The sequence below is a fragment of the Haliaeetus albicilla genome, chromosome 7 (assembly GCF_947461875.1).
Source record: "Haliaeetus albicilla chromosome 7, bHalAlb1.1, whole genome shotgun sequence".
Lineage (NCBI taxonomy): Eukaryota > Metazoa > Chordata > Aves > Accipitriformes > Accipitridae > Haliaeetus > Haliaeetus albicilla.
Window position 1 is genome coordinate 17,814,098 of NC_091489.1, and position 23,549 is coordinate 17,837,646.

Here is a 23,549-nt window from a genome sequence, read left to right on the forward strand (position 1 = left end):
CTGAGAGAATATAAAGAGTGTCTGTTAAAGTATGATCTGTGCTTGATGGAACATTTCCATAAGTTGACGGCATGGTCAGATACTGTTTTAACTTAATGGCTTTTGTACACCAAAATGAAAGTTGGTGTGAGGTTTTGGGGGGGGGGGGGGGTGTTAGTTGTTCTTGTGTTTTTTTGGTTTGGGGTTCTGGGGTTGTTTTTTTTTTCAAACATTTTACAAATGCTCCATACTACTTGCCTACTTTCACCAAGGCTATCCTTTGTTTTGTGTTGTTCCGGGTTTGGGGAGTGGTGGTGGGAATCTAGGTGTTTGGAGGGGAAGTGGGGATGTGAGGGGATGGGGACGACAAAATCCATTATCTCAGATCATTCCATTTTAACTGTAAATTGATTACTTGCATATCAACAATACCAAATTGAAGGGGTAACAAATGGGAGACCAGTCATTTAGATACAATTGTTTGTATTTTTCCACTGAAGCTAATACCTAGTCACAATAACACATGTGATCAGGAGGGGGAAATAAAGACTTAGTTGCTCTACCTGTGGATAAGAAAGCTGGTTTTGGTTTTTTTGGGGGTGTTCAGTTTTTGTTGGTTGTTTTTTGGTTTGTTTTTTTTCTTTCTTCAGCTTAGCCCTCCTCCCCTACTGCACTTTGCTGCAAAGAAAATGCCTCATAATTTCATAGTTTGGGGGGCGGGGTTATACTGTATTTGTAACTCACTATCTCAGACACTGGCTTATTTAGTAAGTCAGTTAGTGCATGATGATAAAACCTGTGAAGATTTCTGTCTACAAATATGGCAGATACAGATTACAGAAACAAAAAGAATAACATGTATTACCTTTTCTCTTATCCTACTTCCTACTCAAAATAGTCAAATTTATTGGATCTATAAGTAATCATTTATAAATGAAAGACTTCTAGGATATTACTTCAAAAGGAAGCTTGGTTTTCAGAGCTGCTCATGTACATCAGATAGATGCCATCTTTTTATCTTCGCGGAAAAAATGAGTGTAAATAGAAAGGCTTATATAAGGAACAGTTTTCTTTACTGACTCTCCCACCATTGCTTTTTTTTTCTTGTCCAGTAGATACTGATATCAGATTTGTTGGTGGTTTTGGGTTTTTTGGCTTTTGTTTGTTTGTTTTTGTTGTTTTGTTTTGGGGTTTTTTTTCCCCAGGAATAGGGAAGCTTCAGGAGCAAGTTTCATTAGATGTTTTTAATCACAAAGCTGTCCAAAGAAATTTCTGCAGAATTGCATATATTCAGGCTCATGTGGATGAACAAATAGCCCTGTGGAATTTAGCTTCATAGAACAATAGAAGAATAGAACAATGGGGTTTGGTCCAAGTTGTTTCATCTCTTTCTTTTACAAATGGATGCTTTCCCAGTCACACAGATCAAGAACCAGCTACACATCTTCACTTGAAATAAAAAGTTGAAATCTTGTATGAATGGTTTATGGTTCCTTAACTCTTTCTTGAGATTGGTCAAATGTTGACCTCATAACTGTTATTTTGTGGAACATAATTGGATACTCATTTAATGGAGAGATAATCAGTAGTCTTAACATGGCATGCTGGCTTAATGTAATTTATTAAAAGTGTCTTAGATCCTTTGGAAACTTGGTTTATTTTCCATCCAGATTTTGACGAAATGTAGATGATCCCTCTCTCTTCGAATGACGGTATTTGAAAAGTCATGTTAGAATTACACCTGTTAAACTTACCTGTATTTAGCATGTCTAGTGCTACATTTCTATTGTGATTTTCCTTTTAAGTCTATGATAAACTTCTTGCAGTTCTTGGCTTTTTCTACTGGTAATTGTACAGCTTTATTGTTGCATTACCTGTGTTTTAGCTTACATTTTCAGTGATAAATGGCTTATGTAATACAGAGGGATAAAAGTTCCAAACTGTATAAACTAAACAGTTAGGCATGCTCTCAATCTTTTTCGAGCAATCATGTTTATGGGTTTTAACTTCTAAACCTGTCAAGACTTAGATCCTTCCTGCAACCTAACCAGGCCTAACTGATTCTGTGCTGGAAGAGTAAACAAAAGATGCGAAGAAGCAAATTGGTATCTCCAAATGGGGTCTGAGGAGCTGAGTTCTCTGTAATTTCTAGGGAAAAAAGGGTCTTGAATCATGTAGTGTGGTGAAGGAAATCCAATGAGGAAGCTTGTAGAACTTCAGTACATGTATGTATTAAAAAAAAAAAACCAAACACACAAGGGTTTCTGGAGTTGAATAAAGTGGGACCCCAGGAAGCTTTTTTTTTTCTTAAATGCATATAATCCTAAAACTTACATGCTTTTAAGAATACATATATATATTGGCCAGATGGGAGAAAAGTAGATACTAGCTTTAAAAATATCAAGACATTTTGAGATAGTTAACATTTACACTGATAGATTTTAAATGTTTTCACTGGCTTTCATTTAGGTGTGAAATATTATTGGTGAGTGGAGCTTGGAATTAAACATTGTGTTAAGAATATCTTATTATTTTTAAAGGCTGGAAGCATTTGAGAATAAAAGGTAAAGGAGATCCATTTAAATATATACATGTTTTGCTAATAGAGTTGATATGGTGAGAACATCAGCTCTGATTGTATTTGGAACGTTGTATGTTAATTTAGCATTCCTATCCATAGCTAGTAAGTTCACTTTTTTTTTTTGCTAGTGTCTAGCATAGGGACTATACTCTGCTTGGGTCCTACTTGAGCAGCAAAAATAGAGCTTGAATGGCAGACTTATTATTGCTTCTTGTTGAAGCAGCAAATTTTATCTTGATGGGCTTTCACTGCTAAGGGTTGAGCTGGTGCTTCACTTTGCTTTCAGTCTGAGTTGAAAGTATCTTGTCTACTGGAGGAAGAACATAGTAGAATAAGTACCTAAAGGACACTTATTTGAACTTTGTTTCTTATTTGCTACTTATTTATACTTAGCTCTAAAAAACCTTGCAAGTTCACTTGTTTGTGTTTTGTGATGCAAACAATTACTCTTGGGTAGTTACTGTAACTTTGAACAGGCTTATAAATACCACTTTCATTAACACAGATGCAGAAGCTAAAGAGTAATATTTGACAGAAAGGTGACAGATCTCCCTAAAGCAAGGTAAGAGAATTTGAACAATGCAAACAAAATATTTATATTAAATGGGAAGAGGGGGTAGAAACTGAAAATGGAGCTTCCCATTAAAATAACGCAATAGCACCTCATTTTTATTGAAAATTACACTATTTGGTGTTTTGTTTTTTGTTCAAGACTCAGATTATTTTTTTAAGTTTGTTTATTAATGGTCTTAAAAGAAAGCTGTGTAGTATGACCATAGTGTACCACAAAAGAAAATAAGCCTAAATGCTGTCACATATTTACATACTTTTAGAAATTGTGGGATAAGCTAATTCTGGAGGATGGTTTTTTTTTAACGTGGGGGTTGGCAGCACGATGAAGATGGCCCTGAGTTAGTATAGATAGAGATTATAATGAATTTCTTAGCTTGTTACCAGTGCATAAGTCCCCTTTCCTTCTCTCCAGTACAACAGATAGCCCAGGGAGAATAATTGTCCAGTGCAGTAAAGGAGGAAATAACCAACAATCAGTAGAGAGAATGGATGTGGCCTCAAGAAAGAAAACTGTTGAAAGAAAATAGAGAATGCTTCAGGGAATTGCACCATTTTATCTGAGAGAAGCCAGATTGAGTGGATTTGACTTTGTAGCTAAACTGACAGTGTCGTTTCATAAAAAGGTAGGCATCTGAATCCATTTGGAATGAAGAATGATAAGAGTGGTTTTGTTTATTTGTTTAGAAATTTAATGTGCTTATAATGATAGTTTGGTTTTTGTTCTATGTAGCACAGTGCTGAGACCTAGATGGCTGGTGTGATGTGCTATACAAAAAATTCTCCAAGTGCTGTTTTACAGTCTTTCCAGGATTGTAGGGTGTATTCAAAAGCGTATCTTCTGATTCTTTTTTTAATGTGGCATAGCAACAGATTTTACTGTTTTTTCTCACTCAAGTTAGCTCTGCAGGGCCACCTGAAGTATGTGAGAACAAACTAGAGAACATGTATTTTATGCATTAATAGGATTGTTTACAGTGAGCTGAAGATAATGGTATTTCATGGTGTCATTAAAATGACTTATTTTAACCTTTCTTAGTTGGCATCATCACCATGAAGTGTCCAATTTCAGTCAGCCTCTAGGCTGAACTTGCAAAAGTAGCGCTCTAAAAACTGTGTCTTTATATATGCGTGTGTGTATATATATTAAAAAAAGCAACAAGTCTTTAATCATATAAACCAACACAGGCTGAGAGGTATATTTTGTACTCCCAACCAGGCAATAGGCCATTGAAGAAAACAGCAAGCTTTTGTAATAATCTTTTTGCAGTTCCCAATTCCACAGCAGATTCTGATCCTTTTCCCATACTGACTCGCTAATTATCCCACAAATGATCCCATTAAAGCTGGTGGTGGTTACTGTGAAATGAGGCATTACTCTATGTCAGATTTGGGTGTCCATGTTTGTTTTGTAATTCAGACTTTGGCAAGGCTTACATGTGCTGTACAAAATTAAGGATTCAATAAATTGGTGAAGTTCATAATGACGCAGAAAAACATTTTTCCTAAACTAAGTCATTATCTTTAGTCTTATGACTTAACAACTAATAAGAAATTTAAAAAATAGGGTCCCTGGTAGAAATATGATATGGCTTTTTTTTTTTTCTTAGTTTTTTTTAAAATGTTGAATAGAAATAATATTTTACCTATCTTTGTTTCATAGAAGAAGATTCTCAGGACTGAAGACTTAATAATTTGAAGGCAGACCAGTAAGGGGAGCTCTTACCAATATTTTAAACTGCTTTTTAAAAAATTGCTGCAGCATGGGCAATGGTGTGTCAGACTTACCATGCTTTGGAACATTAATATATTTCCGGATATGCTTTCAGCTGGAGATGAACATTCAACTTAAAAGGATCCTTCTAGAAAGATATTTGCATTAGGAGATTTTGGAATGTAGTATCTTTAGCTCTGAAATTTCTTAGATGTTTAGTTATCCAATGTTTTCTTTCTGTGCTTAGGTGCACAGTCCTGTTACATTAAAATTATGTATCTGAAATGTGGTCTTCCCTTCAGATGTTACTGGTGGGTCTGTGTATCTCCACACCACTAGCCTGTTTTAGGAGTTGCTCTGTATTAAGTTACATCATTTTTAGTGAGTGTAAATTGCAGGAAGACATTGTTGATACAGTCAGAAGTAATTTCTATGAAGTTTTTTTCTCTTTATTTCCTCATCATACAAAATGCATGTGATTGTAGGGTACTTGTTCCTCAGAGCACATGCACCATACCGTATGGAAGTCACATACAACAACTATTCAGTCTTACAGTATTTCAGTCTGCACTGGGGATTTCTGTGTCTGTATCCCTACAGTGTTGCTAATAGTACATAGAAATGAGACATATGGAAAGTTTTCCCCTCATTACCCCCAAAAGTGAATAGTTTTATTGGTTTACACTTATAGAAAGGTAAAATTCAGTATGTTCCCTAAACAAACAAAACCCCTACACCTACCAGTTAAGTTTTAATACAAGGGAAAAAAAAGTCTTAATACCTTGGATATTAGTGGTTGTGTTTTTCATATACACAGAAAAAGTAATTTTCTCTCCTCTGTGTAGCAGTAATAAGCAGATTAACTGCAGAGTAGAAATGGACTATGAAATTGCTGTCCAGTGAACAAACTCAAAAAGTAAAAATTTTAGAGTATTATTGTTAGCTTTTAGCTTTTTGTTCATGAGCAATTCTAGGTGTTAGTAACAGCAACAAGTATAAGGTTCCTGGAAGATATCTCATTTTCAAATTAATATTCTTTTACCAAAAGAAAAGCAGACTCATAATACCCATGCAGGAATGTGCTCCAACACACCAAAGAAAACCCACCCAACACCAAAACTAACAGGTGATCGATTAGCCATAAAACTAGCCCCTCAGGAAAGAAACAGCAAGCAAAATTTCTGGATGACTGTAGACTTGAAGGACTTGGCTGTCAGAGCTATGCAGTTGTTCACTTTTCTATTAAAGAAAAGATGGACCCAGTTGTAAATTACAGGACATGCAGAATGATGGGTCCACTTGCAGCTGTGAAGATATCGCTTACAGATAAAGTATTGCACATTTCTACAATGTTGGTGTAGCTCGTACACTGTCAGCGAGAGGTAAACATACTAAGCAAACCTCTATAATCTGTCAGTGTTTTGTGTGTTGTTTTCCTGATGTTTGGAAGCTAGAGGGGTGAGATAGATGGACGAAAGAGAAAAGGTAGGAAAGAGGGGGAAGAGTATTTTAGGCTTGTAACTAGCATTTCCTGTTAATTCTGAAATTGAACAAGATCACAAGGAGCATAGGAAAAAATTGCGAGAGATTGCACTCAGATCAATTTTAATTTTGTGTCCAAAAATGTACTTGCAATTAACTAGACCTTAACTGGTTTATAGAAGGTCCTGTGTTTATCATCAGAGCCAACATATCATGAGGACTGGGAGAGCAAGTTTTCTTAATGTTATGCCTATTATTCTACCTTGCTTCTGTCCTGGATGGGACCACTTTTCCATGTGGAATGATAGTGTAGTTTTGCTTCTTTTTAATCTCTTGATTCTCCTACACTGGCAACTTTATTGGGTATAAACTGTGTTTCGCATGTGTGTGGTATGTGTATCATTAGATATATAGGTATTCCAGAAGCTAGTGATGAGTGACCCTGGGATAACGATAGCCTTCTGTATCATCAACCAGCTTGAAATTAAGATATGAAAGAAAAATCTTTCTTCAGCTGTAACATGAAGCATGTTCCCTGCATTTGATTTTGCTTTTGGTCTAAACTGAGACTAATTATATCTTTTAATTTGGGGAAAGTTATAAAGTCAGTATAAAACTGAAGAAAAGAGAGGCCTGGTTTCTTAAGGAGTATTTGAAATGGATATTGTCAAGCACAGCCATGGCGACATCAGTGTGATAGAGGACTGTGACAGCTTTTTGCTACTGGGCAGGTTGCCCTTTGGGCAAAGGCAGCTGCAAACAGTGTTTGAGAGGAGCAGGAGAGTAGAGATGAGGAGTGGGCAAAGCTAAGAATCTGAACAAATCTGTCAGGAGGACCAGGGAACCTGAAGTCTTGGAACTAGTAAATGTTTCCCCTTTTGGCTTTGAGTAGCTTTTTTTTAAAACCATTTCTGCCTGTTTAGCCTGCTGTATGACAGCAGGAGCCAGAAGGAGCTGTAGGGAGTGGGAAGGAGGGATTCTGAGGGTGTATGTGTTTCAGAAGGTGGTTCCTAAAGTTGTTTGCTACAAGTTTGAAAAACTAGACCAAGCTGAAACTGCCTATTCAATATGCAGAGTTATTCTAGCTCATTTATTTTTAAATATACTATAAAGCAAAAGGAACTGTGAAGGTGCTGGAAAGAACTTTTATTTTTCAAATTGCTAACTATAAGAAGCAACCTGCTACACCTCTCAATTTGAAACGGTGAAGGAGGCTTTCATGTAGTGCATTTTTTCATTATCATCATAGTTACATGAAGATCATTACCAAAACAGTCTTCTCTCTTTGTTTCTATGACTTGATATAAAAGGCCAAAGTTTAAGACTAGTGGTCAGATGTTGGCAACACTTCATCCTTGCTCAAGCTTGAGATTAATCGCTTGTGCCAATTTTTTTAGTTTCTACTAGTCAGGAGGCTTGCCTTGGGACGTCTGGGGCAGAACTGTAAGTTGGATGTGCTGGAAACTTGTCACTCTTGGGTTGAGGGAATGTAAAAGTCTGGATTTTTCAGTCTCAAAAACTGCTACACTCAAGCATGACGGGTACTTTTCTCCTTTGTCCTAGCACCCAATATGTAATCACGACAGTCATGCGCATTTGTAACATCTGTGACGACATACGTAATGCAATAATGAAGTATCATGTACAACTGAAAGGGTGATGTAGGGATTTAATTTTCTTCTCTTTTAAAAGTACAAGAACACATGTGAGAATAACTTGTGTGTGCACCAGAAAGCATTGAATGCAGTTCATTCTAAGTATGATCTCCGACGCCAAATGATTGATCTTTTTTAATGAAGCAGCCATTTAAATATATGTAAATTGTGTAACAAGTGTTGAGAACATAGGCAAAATGCCAAGTCATTAGTTCAAATTTCCTCCAGATGTTGGTAAGAAAATCATTAAAAAGTAATAAATATACAAAGCAAATATTAGCAAAGCAATTAAGGGTTTGTTCATGCAAATGTGAACTTATTACGAAGTGCAGTGTACTTACTATTCAGAGTTGTTCTGCTAGCTTTCCAGACCTGATCATATGTGATACCAAACACTACATTTAACAGTAATGTTTTTACTTCTGCCTTACTACTCTACTAGAGCTGTGAAAATTAGTTCTTTCTGAGAAGGGAAGATGTTAACACAACATTATTTTGGTGAGACTCTCTCACCACTGAAAGAATAGTTCACCTTTCAGTTAAGTATTATGATCTAGTGGAGAAGTGAAAAGTCTGATATTGCTCTATGTTCTCAAGCAGGTAACTTTCTTTGCCCTAATATAGATTTCCCTACCTGTAAAACAGGGATAAGAGTACTTATTTTGCTGCTACGCCTACTGAGCAGGACTGCAGCCTTGCTCTGTATTCTATCTATACAAAATGCACAATGGAAGTCTGTCGTGCTCTCTGTTCCTATTAAAATATAAGTATTCTCTAGTGAAAGTAAATGTCGGGGTACTTCATAACATACATAGGAAAATATGCATTCAGTTGCAGGAGATCTTACTATGCTAACATGTTGGCTTACATGCATGCATATTAAGTATTGCTATTAATCAAAGATTCTTATGTCTTCATAGCATCAGATCCTGGCCTAACTGCAATTTTGTAGATATATATAAATATAAATACACACACACACAAAAACTGTGTGTATGTGTGTGTGTGTGTGCATATATATTTATATGCAGTATGTGTATATAATTACTGCAGCTATAGTATGCTTACCTTGTGGGAGAAAGATACCCTTCCTGACCCAACAATATTTCTTACAGTTTAGGGAGGAAAAGGATGCTTTTGCAGTCCTTGTACTGAGTAGCATCACTGTAAGCCTCAAGCGGGGGGGGGGGGGAGGGGGAGTGGTGTCTCAAGGGGGAACAAAGGTAGGAAATTGGAGCGCTAATAAGGATAACCAGACCTTTCACATGTGGAATTTATTTTGTGTCCTTCTAAAACTAGGATTAAAATGATCAGTGAAATCCCTAATCAGGCATTCATGTAAGGGGTTTTTTTCTTTTCTTTGTACTTAGAGCTGCCTTTTATCATTGTATTATATTTTGCGAACACCCTAACAAATGAAAAAAACCCACCTAATCAGTATATTCTTCATATTCTTGTAGTGTATTTTCCTACTGTTAAATCTAGATTGAAATGATTTTTTTGGTGGAGTAGGAGGACTTTAAATATTTGATCATGTTTCTTTGTAGGACTACCACAGCAAATGCAGGTATGCTGTAATTATGTTATTTTTTTTAAGAATTAACATTTGATTTTGCAACAATCTCTGTATTTGTTGTATTTTCTACTATGGAGAGGGATAGTACAGAGGATACTTATTTGGGACTCTGGTGAGCTAACTGCTGTTAGAATTTTGATGCTTAAAACCTTGGATATTTTGATGGCTTTTCTCTTATTCTTTCATATTTTCTGAGAACTTTATTTTTGTATTTGAATGTTGTCTCCATTGAATTTTGCAAAAAAAAGGATTGCTTAAGCTTTGCTGTGCTGTCCTCTTACTTGAACTGCTCATGAGACCACACTTTGAAATGATAAGCGGTTTTGAAGAATCTATATATATATGGCATGGGTCTCTGTAGATTTAAGCCAAAAAAGATATAAATTTGTATCTCAGCCATTAAAGCACTTGTCTGAAAAGCCTAGGGACCTTGGAAGTATTTCCACCAGCTGCTATTTATTTTAATATTCTAATGTGGGCTTTGCTAAGAACGTTATATTAATTGCTTTTTTATATTGTAGACACATTCAAAGGTCTCACTTTGAAGCAGGGTTTCGTAATGCTAAATTTTTCATGAAATTCATAAGAAGGGGGCCCGACTTGATGTAGTAAATGAAATAGGCAAAAATTGATTGTGTTTGTTTAATAGAGTAACATAGAGATAGAATCATGTCTGTTTCTCCTGGCCCTTTGCTGTACCCATTTCAAATTTAATTTATCATTCTTCAATGTAAGTGATCACAACTGTATGCAGAACTCTAGGTGAAGTCTTCCCAGTACCAGTGCAATAGCGTTTATATTCCAAATCTCTCTTGGAAATCCTGGGAGTATTAGCCTCTTTCATGATCTCATCAGATTGATGCCTTATGGATATTATGTTGCTGACCGGCAGACACAGATTTTTCTCCTCCTCTCTTTTCAGTTGATGCCTTCAGTTTAAAATGAATATTTGTAAGCCCTTCAGTTCATGATTTTGAATTCTGTACTATCATGTTTCATCCCTCCTTTTTTTTGGTCTGCTTCTGTGGGTCATCCATTTTCTGAATGATATATATATATATATTCTGGTTTTAGGCTGTATTGTTCTCAAGTTTGTGTCATCAGCTAATTTTATTAGCACACTCATGTTTTTGTTCTAAGGTCAACTAACAAAAATCTTTAAAAGGTCAGTATCATGACTGATTGTTCAGGGACTCCATTTATATTATCTCCTCAGTCTGTTTTCTTTGGAGTACCATCCACTGCCATCCTTATTAGTTCCCATCCGTTGCTATCTGTACTAATCCTCATCTCTTCAGTTTAATATCTTGTGTGGCACCATTTGAAATACTACATAAAGTTTAAAAAAAAATACACATGAATGTATTTCCCTTGTTTATCACATCAGTTATCTGACAAAGAAAAAATGCAAAAGTTGCATTTCTGTTCAACTTAGTGTATGTTGTCCCATTTTCCCCATTTACCAAAGTGGTTTTGTTCTTATCTACAAAATGTTTTTCAAATCCTTATGTGCCATTCACACCTGATGGGTAACTCTGAGCTTGCCCTTATTGTTCCCTTTCTTGAATACAGGTACAATGTCTTTCTTATATATGCTAGGGTTGGCAGACTTAATTTTAAAAAATTGTTGCTGCTTTTAATGTGTCAGCTCTTTCAGTATCCCAGGAAGATACCTTATTTTTCCTGTTCACATTTCCCCCCTTCTTCACAGAGTTTAAAAATGTATGTGGAAGGTTGGAACTGCTTCCACAACAAAAATGAGGCAGGAAGAAGCTGAAGTGAACAGCCAGTTGACAGGGGGGTTTGGTTAATCGTCAGTCAGCCTGGCTATTCTCCTCAGCTACTGAAGAAATCCTTGCTCTTTTGGGGAATCTGCCCAAGCAAGCTGACTTGTTTCTCTTTCTCTGATGTGTTCCTCTGTGGTGGAAGAAAATTGCAAAGTTAGGTACATCAAAAGGAAAATGCCTTTTGGAATCAGTTGCGTGTGTAAAGCTAACAAAAATGAGTTAAGTTTGTGTGTGGAATGAGTGAATAGATTTGCACGTGAAGACAGTGAGCAAGTTTGCATGTGAAACTCTCCAATGTATTAAAAAATAGGATAGTCATTCATGCTGGAAATCCAGATAGAAGTGAAGGAGGAAGATGGAATAATGGAGGCATCTACAAGAACAGTTTTCCCATTGTGACGCAAGATGCTTAGGTACCTATTCTAGTTTAGGTCCTGTGAGGTACTGTTCTGCAAGGTGAACTGTTCATGTCCTTTTTTTACAACACATCAAGACAATTTGCAATTTTTTCTGTTTCTTTTAATTTAGGGTATTTTGGTATTTCTTAGCTTCCCTTTTTTTGCTGAAGGACTAAGAAACTGGAGTGAAATAATGACATACCTTAATTTGAGTTTTAGGCTTCTTGATTGTGTACCAGATGTAGTTGAGTTGGGAGCCCTTTAAAATCTTTACTTGATTATTTTTGTTATTAATTATATTTAATTTTAACAGCTTGTAATGGAAACAAACTGAACTAAAAGGCTAAATTTCAATGCTTTTATACTGATGAATAATACCACTGATGGACTCTGGGTTCAAAAGAAATCTATATTTGTTCAAACATAGCTGAACTCCCTATGGCTAGGAGGAGCAGGGACATTTGAAGAAATCCACCCACTACTGCCAGCCAGAGACATTTCAGGTTGGGCAACAGAAATTGGAGAATTTTGTCATCTTGAAACTTGTAAATATCAGTGGACTTTCTACTATGTTTGGCCTATGTTTCTAAGAAATTCATATCCAGATCTTATCCTGAGCTCAGACATCCTTCCGCATCCATTCTGCTAAACATTGGGAAGTCCAGCTTGGGAGTTGTAGAGCAGTAATTCTGATGCAGTCTTCTGAAAAGTTACTAGCCAGCAAGAAAAAACAGCGAGTCACAGTCTGATGGAGGCAGCTCATGTAGGTGATCAAAGCAACGAGAGGTATGAGCAGGATTTCCCTTTACATCTCTGTTGTAGACTGAAATGGAATAAAATAATTTTTTCTGTTGGTAGTTTAAATAGAATTTAAATGATGTATTTTTTAGAAAGTCAGGGCAAACTTTCAATGCAAAGACCTCAGTCCTGCAAATACTTAGGCATATTAGTTTGTTGAACTCAAAGATATTGATAAGTTTTTATAACAATGAAGCTTGAGTATGGATTTAACCGCATGCCAATGTTGAACTCATTTTGCTTACCTGCTAATGATTACACCTGAAAGAGGCAAGAACTTTTTTTTTTTTTTAGAAATAGGACACTTTTCCCTTCGGTAACTCAAGAACTCATTTTTGTTTTTCTTTTTTCCTGCCTTAGTTATCTGGACATAATAGATCTGCAATTTTAAATTAAACTGTCTTTAGGATGAGATTAATTATGAAGAGCTACATCCCCCAAAATACTTAAAAAAACAACCAAACAAAAGCTCTGAGTTAAACTAAGGGATTCAAAAGGATCTTAACAGTAATGGTTACATTTGATCTTTCAGTTGTGCTTTCTCTTTCTCATGGAGCATATGGAACACTTCTAGGAAGTGATTGCATTATTAAAAAAACAACCACCCTTGACTTTACATATGAAGAGTATATAGAGAACTATCAGGTCACCAGTTCTGGGAATATAATGCCTGCAGAAATCACAGTTTTGTTCTTTGTAGTACTAATGTTGCTTGCATTTGGAAGGCAACCAAGTCCCGTGCTTTGTTTTCTGACCCAACATACCCAAGTTGTATAAATGAGCACGAACAGAGTGAGCTTGTGAATGGGGAAGAAATCATTAAACATGAAATGACATGGGAAAAAAAAAAGCATCTGCCATGAAAACATTTAATGTGGGAGAGTGTGAATATTCTACCTGGAAAGAAAAAAATTAGATGTTCTGGCTAGGGAGACTAAGGAAGGTGAGTTGAAGAAATTGTTTCCTTGTGTTTTCTTCTTGAAATAAAAAATTTTGACATTCAAAAAAGTTCACGTAGTTGCTCATAGACAAGTGGGATTTACCATCTGCCTTCATGAATGGTCATAGCTAGTTATTTTAAAGGTGTCTGAATTAAAAAAAAAAAGAAAAGGAGGTATTATAAGAAAATCTTCCTGAAAAAGAGGCCAGCCTTTGGTTTCTTAGAGGTTTGTGAATATGGGATTAATGGTTTATAGTAATGGACAGATATTGGAGTAGCTGTTTACTCTCACAGCTGGGTACATGTACAAGCATAGGCCTGGTCAAGACTGAAATGAACAGAGCTAAGTTCCTTCTGAAAAGGCACATGTCTTACTGCCTTTGACCTTAAATTTACAATATTCCAATAGAAAAAATGAATTTACAAACTTTTCTGTACAGCTTCTTGAGTGATATTTTATTATCCAGTCAAGTTGGCTAGGTAACTAAGCTTTTCTTTAGATATGTAATACCAGGAAGTGAGTAGAAACACAGCTTTAAAAAAAAAAGTGGGGGTTTTAGGCTTCATAATAAAACTAACAATGTTGCATGGTATGATGATTTTGATAACACAATTTTAGTTTAATGTCTCTATTCATTTGTACTGCTGAAGTTGCATTAAATGTTCCAGCTGGACTATTGAAATGTTTATGCTATTAGCATAATATGATGAACTGGTGCTTTAGGTCAAGCTTATTACACTGGAGGAAGGGATGGAGTAGACTAGTGAAGGAAAAGGTTGTCTCTCCCATTTGAGTTTTCTGTTTTGTACATATCTTTAAAAAATACTTTGGAGTGTGAATTAAGTAGATGTTAAAATGCTTGATTATCCTAGAGATGTACCTTTAGTCACAGAAAAAGTAGAAAATAGTAGTTGCACAAACCTGATGCAATACAGTAGTGGTATTTTCCTAAGTGTGATCTGCCTTTGCATTTATAGAGCAGCAGTGTCCTGTAGGCAAGTTAAAAGAGCATGTGCTACTGCTATAAATAATAGAGGTTTTGACTTCTGTTTTCACTTTGGAAGCTGAGGCCTTGTCTTAACTGCAAGGATACTCCTGGGTTCCAGTCACTCAGACTATGGACTTGATTTGAGATTGCTGCTGCTCCCCTTCTGCACATGGGTAAAGTCTATTCCATCCCTGATGTAGAATCAGGTCTTGTTGATACACACATGCAGATGAAAAAGATGGGGAATTGCTCCTCTGTTGCAAGGTTTACACATAGCTTGAAGTATCTGATTCTGGTTCCTGGGACTCTTGTGCATCTGTGTGAATTTGTTTCCAGAAAATAAATATGTTGATAGAATGAGCTGCAGCAATGATAGGGTTCACCTTCCTATGTATTTTCCTTCAGTCCTCAACATGTAATGGCGTGCAGAATGGGTAAGGCTCCTGCAAGGTATCACTCAAAGCCATGATCATAGTTTGCAGTGGGTGGTGAACAACTACCAGACATAGTTTTCTCTTGTGATTATGAACCCAGCTACAACTTCTAATATGTCTAAGAGAAGGAACTAGTAGGCAACACGTTTACACTGTAGTTAATGTGCCAGGGGTGGAGAGTACAGGATTACAAAGGGGGTTAAAGCTGCAGCAGTGTTTTGGAAACCTCTCTGATGTTTTTTGCTTTACTACCTAAACTTAAGTCTTAAGATAGCCTGTAAATTAGGAATTGAGCTAAGGTACTGATGGCTTAAGTTAAACACAAAAATTGAGGGAGGTAGTGGTTTTAAATGTTTTGGCTCCTCAAAATTTTCTGCTGAAGAAGTAATCCCAATATAATAAATGTAAGACTACCAATAAGGGTGGTGGTTGTTGTCTTTTGCAGATATCTGGGACGTAATTCAGGGACCCTGGTCTTCACAGCTCACCAGTTGATAATAACTGCTGTAATGTACCCAGAAATGGAGCCCTAACTCCCTGATAGCTTTTTATTGCCCTTTTAACTATAGGACTGTAATTCTACCTTTAACAGACGCCCAAGGGTTTTGCCTCTGTAGTGCAACTGAAAATATTAAAAAAAACCACAAAACAAACAAAACCCCAACCTTTTTTCTAAACTACAATTATATTAACAGATTAAATCTATACCTAGCTCTAACACATTATCTCAGGCTTCAGTTTTCCAGGTTTTCACAGACCTAGCTGGTCCTCTGGCACAAAGTTTGGCCCCTTCTTGCTATAGGTTGTACGATAAAATCCTTACGGAGCTTTGGGGAACAGTGTGAAAAATATTTACCTTTTTAGTTTCTGAAACGGTCAGTACGTTTTGATTACTAAAGCCAGCAGGGGATTGGGCCTTTTCACTTCCTGCTCCCCACGTACTATTCTTTAGATGGCTTTTTTAGAGCTGATAGTTACAGTTTGTTCTGGTTTCCTTAAACTACTAAGTGCTTCCTACTTTTTGTGTCTAGGCATTTTGTTGCTCTTCTCTGAAGAAAGGGAACGTGCACTGAATGTGATACCAGAATACAGCTTCAGAGCTTGTTTGCAATACAAATCCTGTTTTACTGAGGCTCCCCCAGGTCTTGTAGTGTTGATATCCCTGGATTGTATCCTGAATTGCCAAGTTTGAGGATAAAGGCGTTCTCTCCCATAAGACACCCCCTGGACCTGTTATTGTAAGCATTATTTGCTGGGAGCAAAGGTTTCGCTTAGCATGGGGCACTAATCAACACAGTTAATTTTCACTCTCTGTGGCTTTTGGTTTAAGTCAAAACACAGGAACGTAGTGGTGCCAGCGCCTGTGATTTTTGCTGGGAGGAGGAGCGCGAGGTACGTGATGGGACTCGCTGTCCCGGCTATTGGCACCAACTTCTTTTCCTTCCTTCTGTGTTAGCCCCGAAGGTGGGAGGGAGACGTCAGCTCTGACTGCTTAGTTATCAAATAACCCTCACCCCCATACACAGCCTTGGCTTTCCGTAATGCGTCCTGTGCTCTTCTGTTTCAGAGGAAGGTGAGGAGTTCAGCGGCTGAGGGGGGACAGGGACGTGCTGGCGGCAGCCTTGGCCCCCCCACGGCTCCCTCCCCTCGTCAAATGAGCTGGTATCACGTCGCGTTACAGTGTCGCGCCGTCATGGCGCTGGCCGGACCCCACGAACGGGCCGTGGCCTTGCAGGGGGCACCGGGGGGGTGCCCGCGGCTTCGCGGGGGGGGGGGGGGGGGGGGGGGGCGGCTTAGAGCGGCCCGGCCCGGCCCGGCCGAGGGGCCCCGGCGGCGCCCGGCGCTGCGGGAGAGACGGCGGGGGCGGAGCCGGCCCGGGGAAGTGTGGTGGTCACGTGGCGGGGTCACGTGGCGGGGGAGTCGGGCCCAGCCGCCGCCGCTCCGGTAGCGGTGAGAGACGGAGCCGGGAGGGCGGGCAGGGAAAGGGGAGGGGGGGGGAAGGGGAGGCGCGCGGGCCCGGGGCGGGCGCGGGGAGGGGGCGCGGGGAGGGAGCCCGGGGGTGCGAGTGGCCGCCGCTCGCTCCGCCGCCGCGCCCCGCCGAGGTGAGTGCGGGGGGGGGGGCGATGCGCGGGGCAGGGCCGCAGGGCGGGGGTGCCGGCGGGGGCGGGATGGGCCGGGCGCTGCGCGGCTCCGGGGCTGTCTTCCCTTTGTCGCGGGGGGCACCTGCGTGCCGGCGGAGCGGTCCGTTTTTTGGGGTGGGGGGTGCCGGGGCGCCGCCGGGACGCGCGCATCCGTTGCGTGGCGCGCGCCGCGTCCTTTCCGTGGCGGTTCCCCGGGCGGCGGGCGGGCACCGGCCGGGCTGAGCCTCGGCCGGGCGGCTGGCGCCGTTCCTGCCTCCCCGACCGCCTCAGGAGCGGGGGCGGGGGGGCGGCGGGAGGCTGGCTGGGAACGCCGGCTGGGAACGCCGGTCCTTCCCTTATACCCGCGGCTCCGAGAGCCGGGCGGGGGGGTGGGGGTCCCCGCCTTCCCCCGGAGGCCGCCGCCGCTCCGCCTGGCTGAGCGGCCGGGGTCCGGCAGCGGCCGGCGCTCCGGGAGCCCCCGGCGGCGGCGGCGGAGTGGCGAGCGGTGGCGCTGGCTCCGGCATCACCTGTGACTCTCTGCCCGCTGGCTGTAGCGCGGCGATTTTTTTACGTGTTGTATTTGTTTTTTTTTTTTCCTTTTTTTCGTTCTTATCTTTTTCTACATTGCCCCCGCGCCCCCGCCTTTCTCGGGGCGGGAGACGGTTCGGAAATTTGCCCTGCGGTGTGGTAAAATTCGCCTAGCGAGTGCAACTCCTTCGCATTCTTTTGTGTTGTGTTTTCACATCATGCTTTTCAATAAATGTCTGCGTGCGAACATGTTCCGAGCGCCTTGGCTTCCTAAAGGTTTCCGAAAAAGTGCAGGAATCCTTTACTGATCCGCTGCTTATATTTGACTTAAACATTAAAACATACAATTCAGACAGCTGTATGGGGTCAGATCAAAGGTCCGTCTAGTTCAGATTCCAGTTTCTGCAAGCGGCACGTAGCAGATGCTTAGGAAACACCGTAACAACAGGGTGAGTGTGCTGTGAAGCTTCGGGAAGCCAGCCAGGCCGCCAGCAATTTGAGGTTAAGGGACTTCCTGAGTCGAATGTGATGTTTTAGGATTCAAGAGCCCTTTTTTTCCGTGACTTAGAAGTACATGCTTTCAAAAAAGAACGAGACGAAGGCCTCTTAATAGACAAGTTTTTTCTTTGCCTTCTTTAAAAATATATAATTGCACTCGTATTATTGTCATACGTAATTTCATTTTGCCAGGATGAAATTTGCCTGTCCAAGGCTTACTGATTCATGAGCAACTTACTGTGTTTTAAATAGGTAAGGGGTATTTGCAGTGGATGTTTTCTACGCGTATGGGAGCTGTAAATAATGAAATTGTTTCTTAATGTCTCTTTTTTACAAATCATTTGCAAAATTTAAGTCTTAAAACCTAAAATAACTGTTTAATAAAATGCAGTATAGTAAGAACTTGGTCAAAATAGCAAGTGTTTTACCGTAATAGAATCTTGACAGCTGTGGAGATTATTATATGAATGTGAACCACTAACGTTTATAACTATTTCTATTTAAGCTTAAAGAGTTAACTTGTACAAAAAGAAGATGTTTAGTAATAGAACAGATTTCTCACTACATCAAGATTTCTGGTAAAATTATTTCGATAATACCATCGTAGATTTTTCCATAATAGCAAAATCATGGTGATCCCTAGGGATGCTAGCTATCAACTTGATTGTGCAATCCTAATTCAAGAAATAGCTTCGTGCCAGGAGCTCCTAACCTGATTGCTCTTATAAGGAACATTTGCACGAGTGGGCCTCATTCTTCACAGGCAACGTGAATGTCAAGCGAAGTAGAGCTATTTCAAAATCTGCAAATCCCCCCACACCCCCAGTGGAATTTTATAAGAAGGTCATTATCAGTTTCTTGGGGGCTGAAAGGAGGTGGTGGGTTGGGGGTGTGTGTGTATATACATATATATTTATAAGATTAAAAATAGCGTAGAAAACTGACAACTATAACTGTTGTGAATGACTTTCATGAAAAGATGATTTTTCTTTTAGTACATCACATCACTGCTTCTAACAACAGACTGGAATTTGTTCTCACCTAGTCAACAGATGTTTATTCTAAAACCCTTTTCACTATTCTATAAAAACCCTTTGAACTATACTGAGCTCATGATGGATATTTTAAAGTATTCAATATATTTTCTTCAGTAAGTTGATGAATAGGTTTAAATGGTTCTATTGTAAACTTACACCAAGAAAGCTGTTGCAGTGCAACTTTCCTTAGCTCACTGAAACATTTTTATCACAAAAAATGATTGGTTCAGCTGAACTTTCAAATAAAGTTAGTTTTGTTTATAACTAGCCTTTAGAAAAAGTTGTTTTATGTAATTGTGAAGCATACTTATAATACACAGCTTTTAGCAGTACTTTCCATTAGTTGGTCTCAAAGCACCTTGCAGAAGAATTCAGTGTAATTATTCTCTTCTTATCTAAGGGTAATTATTCTGATCTTATCTAGTGCTCATAAAGAGATCATTGTCTGCCTGCGATTGCTGTAAGAAACTATAAGAAGGTCTAACAATAAAATCAGATTTTTAATTTTTTTTACAATAAAAACCCCACAAACTCGCCTTTCTGTTTTGTACAATTTTCTGTTGTAGCATATATATTTCATTTAATGATGCCTGAGGTCATTTCATACTGTACTTTCCGTTCCAAGGTTGGAAGCTAAGCCTGTGCTTGAAGTAGAACAGACTTCTCGGTGTCAGAAGAGACCTTGCTGAAGGCTTAACTAAATTTATTGATAAGTTAGAGAATGATTCAGGACAGTTTCTGTTAAGGTGAAGTAGTAATGGTGCGTGTCTCTGGTTACCATAGAGCTTGACTGCTAAGAAAGTTTGTACAGATGTCTCTTGATATCTATCGGGGGGAAAGAAAACGTGTGTGTGTGCGCGCGCGCGCGCGCGTGCATGTGTATGAATGCATTACATGGCCAGCATCCTCATATCTTCTTGGTTTTCTTTCATTTCCACCTTGCAAAGCTGGTACAAATGGTACGGGATCTCGCATTTCCTTTTTTTGACTGGAACCACCAGTTCCAGTCACCTTCGGCATCCCATTTTTGTAATGCATCTGGTAGCAGAACAAACTTCTGATGCTAGAGCTGTGAAGTACACACCCTTAAATCGTTGTTTTCCAACTAGCTCTATCAGTTGGGGTGTGCAGATGATTATCACTAATTATATTATTGGTGCATTTCAATAGTTTAGTTTAGGACTTGAGATCTACTGGGTTGGTATTTTCCAAAATAAGGACTGAAAGCCATTTATTTGTTTTTTAATTCAAGACAATACTTTAAGCATTGTCATTTAGGGATAACATACACGTTAGGAAACGTATGAAAAATTTCATAATGGAAGGATTTTAATTTGGGAACTATAGAGTATACTAAATAGTATGGGAACTGTATTCCCAGGTAGTGTAATGCTATCCAGAAACATGAGCTCCTGTAACATAGATCTAAGCTGTAAACCTTTTATTAAAGGGGACGAAGGCTTACCTACTGTAATGAAATGTTTGCCAGCAGTCTTACAGGTGTAGTCAGTGATTTCACTTGACACTCTCTGTAGAAACAATGCCTCTTTGTTGGCAGGCTAGCATCTAGACTTCAGTTAGATCTGTGTGAATTCAGATTATTTGGAAAAAGGAACCAAGAGGAAATGTTCCGAGAGGTCCAGTTTCAAGAAGTTTTTCTGCCTGTTTCTGTGTTCATTGTTTTTGTGTGACTCTTGTTTTGATTCATGCTTTTGTATTTGATCCATTATTTCTATGTTGTGTTATTTTTAACTACTGCCTTTGTTTACATAATTTTACAGTGCTTAAGACTTCAGTATCTTTTAAATGGTCTATAATATTTTTCACTTTGTGCTTATACCCATGAAAGACCTTAATATTATTCTACTGCACATCATATCCTTGACAGCTATAATATATCAAAGCTGGGCTGGAGAACCTCCTAACTGGAAAGCTGGGCTGTTTGTGTAGCATGGAGGTCCTGATTCGTTTGTGATTGTTGCCTTCTGCATAGTTTCAGAGCTAGCAGACCCAGCTGGCAGTCGTACACTGGGTTTGAATAGTCTCTGACATCCTTGCCTAGTGCGAAGTAGTCTTCGCAAAGCATGTACTTGAAGATTAGCTCTCCCATTAGAATATAAAGATCTAGCATTTCTCAGTACTAATAGCAGTCCATCCTGTTGGTTCTTCCTCTGCTTTGTAGGTGTTATGGAATAGGTTCCTTTGAAGGCACTCATTAAATATTTGTTGAAGCAAGTATCTTGGAGCTAAACTGATTTCTTCATATATCTCTTGTTTCACTCGTTTGAATAATAATTGCAAAGTAAAATTTGGAGGAAGGCCAAACCCATTCACATAGCCATTTAAAGAAAATCCCTGCAAATACTTTACCAATGGTACCTGGCACCATTTAAGCAGACGAAAAACATGGAAAGGAGCCATAAATATTGGACACAATATGAAAGAAAAGAATCCTTCTGCATGTATATTAAGGATATGATAGAGGAGCAGTGTTTTTGATGTTTTTGAAGATAAGTAGCAAATAAAGTTATTGCGAAAAGCAAAGGTTGGCTGCCTGCTGTGATTGTGATGGATCACAGTCCACAGGAGGCTCTTTAGTTGGAAAAAGACCATAGCTGACAGAATTCTTCAATTGTGAGAGGGAGAGAGAGCGCTCTTGCTTTTATTCTGTCTAGGTGCAGTATCTAGTACAGTGGGAACCCTGGTCTGTTAGGCATCCAGGCATTACTAGCAATGTTAATTGCTGCCTGTGCTTGATAAAGAACAGATCTCTCTTTTCTAATGGCACGGTGGAATGACTTCTAGGAAATCCTTTCAGTTGTAAATAACTAAAACATAAAACACCACACCAAAGATCTACCTGTCTAAAATTTGAATAAAATACACACGAGGAAGATTGATTAACACAAATCCTCTCTTGCAGATAATACAGGCTGTGGATAATAGTTAATGTTGTACAAAAATATAAAAAATGTTACTCATAAAGCTATTTTAAGTGTTAAGTAAAACTTGAAAGGGGGAGTGAATTCAGCTAAGGGAGAAGGAGGAAGAGTTATATATTTGTGATATTTGTGGTGTCTTCCCCAGCCCTCATGAGTGATGTAAGTATATTAAGAACTGTTACTATATAAATATTTTGGCTGCCATACAAGTGCCCTACATAGTGTTTGGAAATGAAGGAATTGAACAGTGTAGGTGTTGAACCAGCTTTAGATATTTTACCTTCCTTTTTCCCAGGCACAAAAATATGGACCTAAGAACAGTATATCAGCTCAGACCAAAGGTGTTGCTACATCAATATCTTGGTTTTTAACAGTGAATGATAGCAGATGCTTGGGGAAGAGTATCATAGGGCATGCAAATAGCTGAGTTTCTGAAGGGAATCATCACTGGCTTCTAGCAGGATGCAGTTTAGGGGTCTCTGGGCAGATGATTTGGTATTTAATAATTTGTTTTTTAATAGTTGTGGTGAATTTATGCAATCTCTTTTTGAGCCCTTGATAGCTTTAGCATCTGCAGCATCCTGTGACACAAGAATGACATAAGTATAAGTGTCCATTGTTAGGCTGTTGCCAGCTTAAGAGTTGCAATCCTCCACTCCTTTCATTTTGCATGGTGTAAAACCCTGCTGTTTTTAATTTGTAAAATTTGATATGAAACTTTTCTGGATAAAGTTGAGTGCTTGATGTGTACATATGGAATGTCAGGCCTTGTGTGCAGACTCCTTTTATTTGCTGAGAAATATAAAAAAGAGCTCTTCATAAAATCTTCTCACTTTGCATTTCTCTTAAAATGGAACCTGAGAACTGTTTATAGCCACTTTTGCTCTTAGCAGTCTATCTTTCTGTAAAGATTATGGCATTCATATCTGTATATGAATTGTATTTGTAGAAGTATTGTGAGCATAAGAAGCTTGCTTTTGAAAAGTAATTGCCAATTTTTTTGATTGTTTGTAAGAATGAAGAAAGTTTTGATTGAGATTTTGGTGTGAAGTTTCTGTAGTTGAGTAGCAGAGGACAGGTATTATACCCATATTTATCATATGGTCATCCAAAAAAAAGTAAGACGTTGCTGAATAATTTGGAAACAGAACAATATGTAAATGAAATGGCTCTTTCCTGTGGTCAATACTTGAACTTTCGCTTCATCTGTAAAGATAAATCAAATGGGTTTGATTTGCCTTTCCAGACTTGGATTGCTCTGGAGACTGCTGAGGACTTTTCCAGTTTGATATGGACTTATCCCTGGCTTGGATTCTACCTTCCTCCTCTTGAGTGTTAGGGTTTTTTAGCAGATCTTTAAAGATGTTTGATGTCTAAGGCAGAGGATCCTTTATGGCAGGGGGTTTTGGGGGGGGGGGGGGGGGGTGGGGTCGTTTGGTTTTTTTTTGGGGTTTTTTTGGTTTTTTTAATTTGTCAAAACAGAAAATGGGGCTACAGCTCCCATTGTCCAGTAGCTCTTTA

At 38.9% G+C, this 23,549-nt stretch overlaps 1 protein-coding gene across 4 annotated transcripts in view; it reads left to right on the forward strand.

Annotated features, from left to right (window-relative positions):
* The first annotated feature begins 16,370 nt into the window (after positions 1–16,370).
* The window catches only part of TULP4 (TUB like protein 4), a 162,574-nt gene continuing 155,395 nt past the window's right edge, over positions 16,371–23,549 (forward strand). Inside the window, exon 1 of one of the 4 annotated variants that reach the window (XM_069787118.1) lies at positions 16,371–16,476. The gene's annotated coding sequence lies outside the window, so the exon portion shown is untranslated. Of the gene's footprint in view, positions 16,477–16,750; positions 16,854–16,921; positions 17,006–17,044; positions 18,302–23,549 lie in introns of those variants that run through there. The other 3 variants (XM_069787114.1, XM_069787116.1, XM_069787117.1) reach the window with 3 other exon arrangements.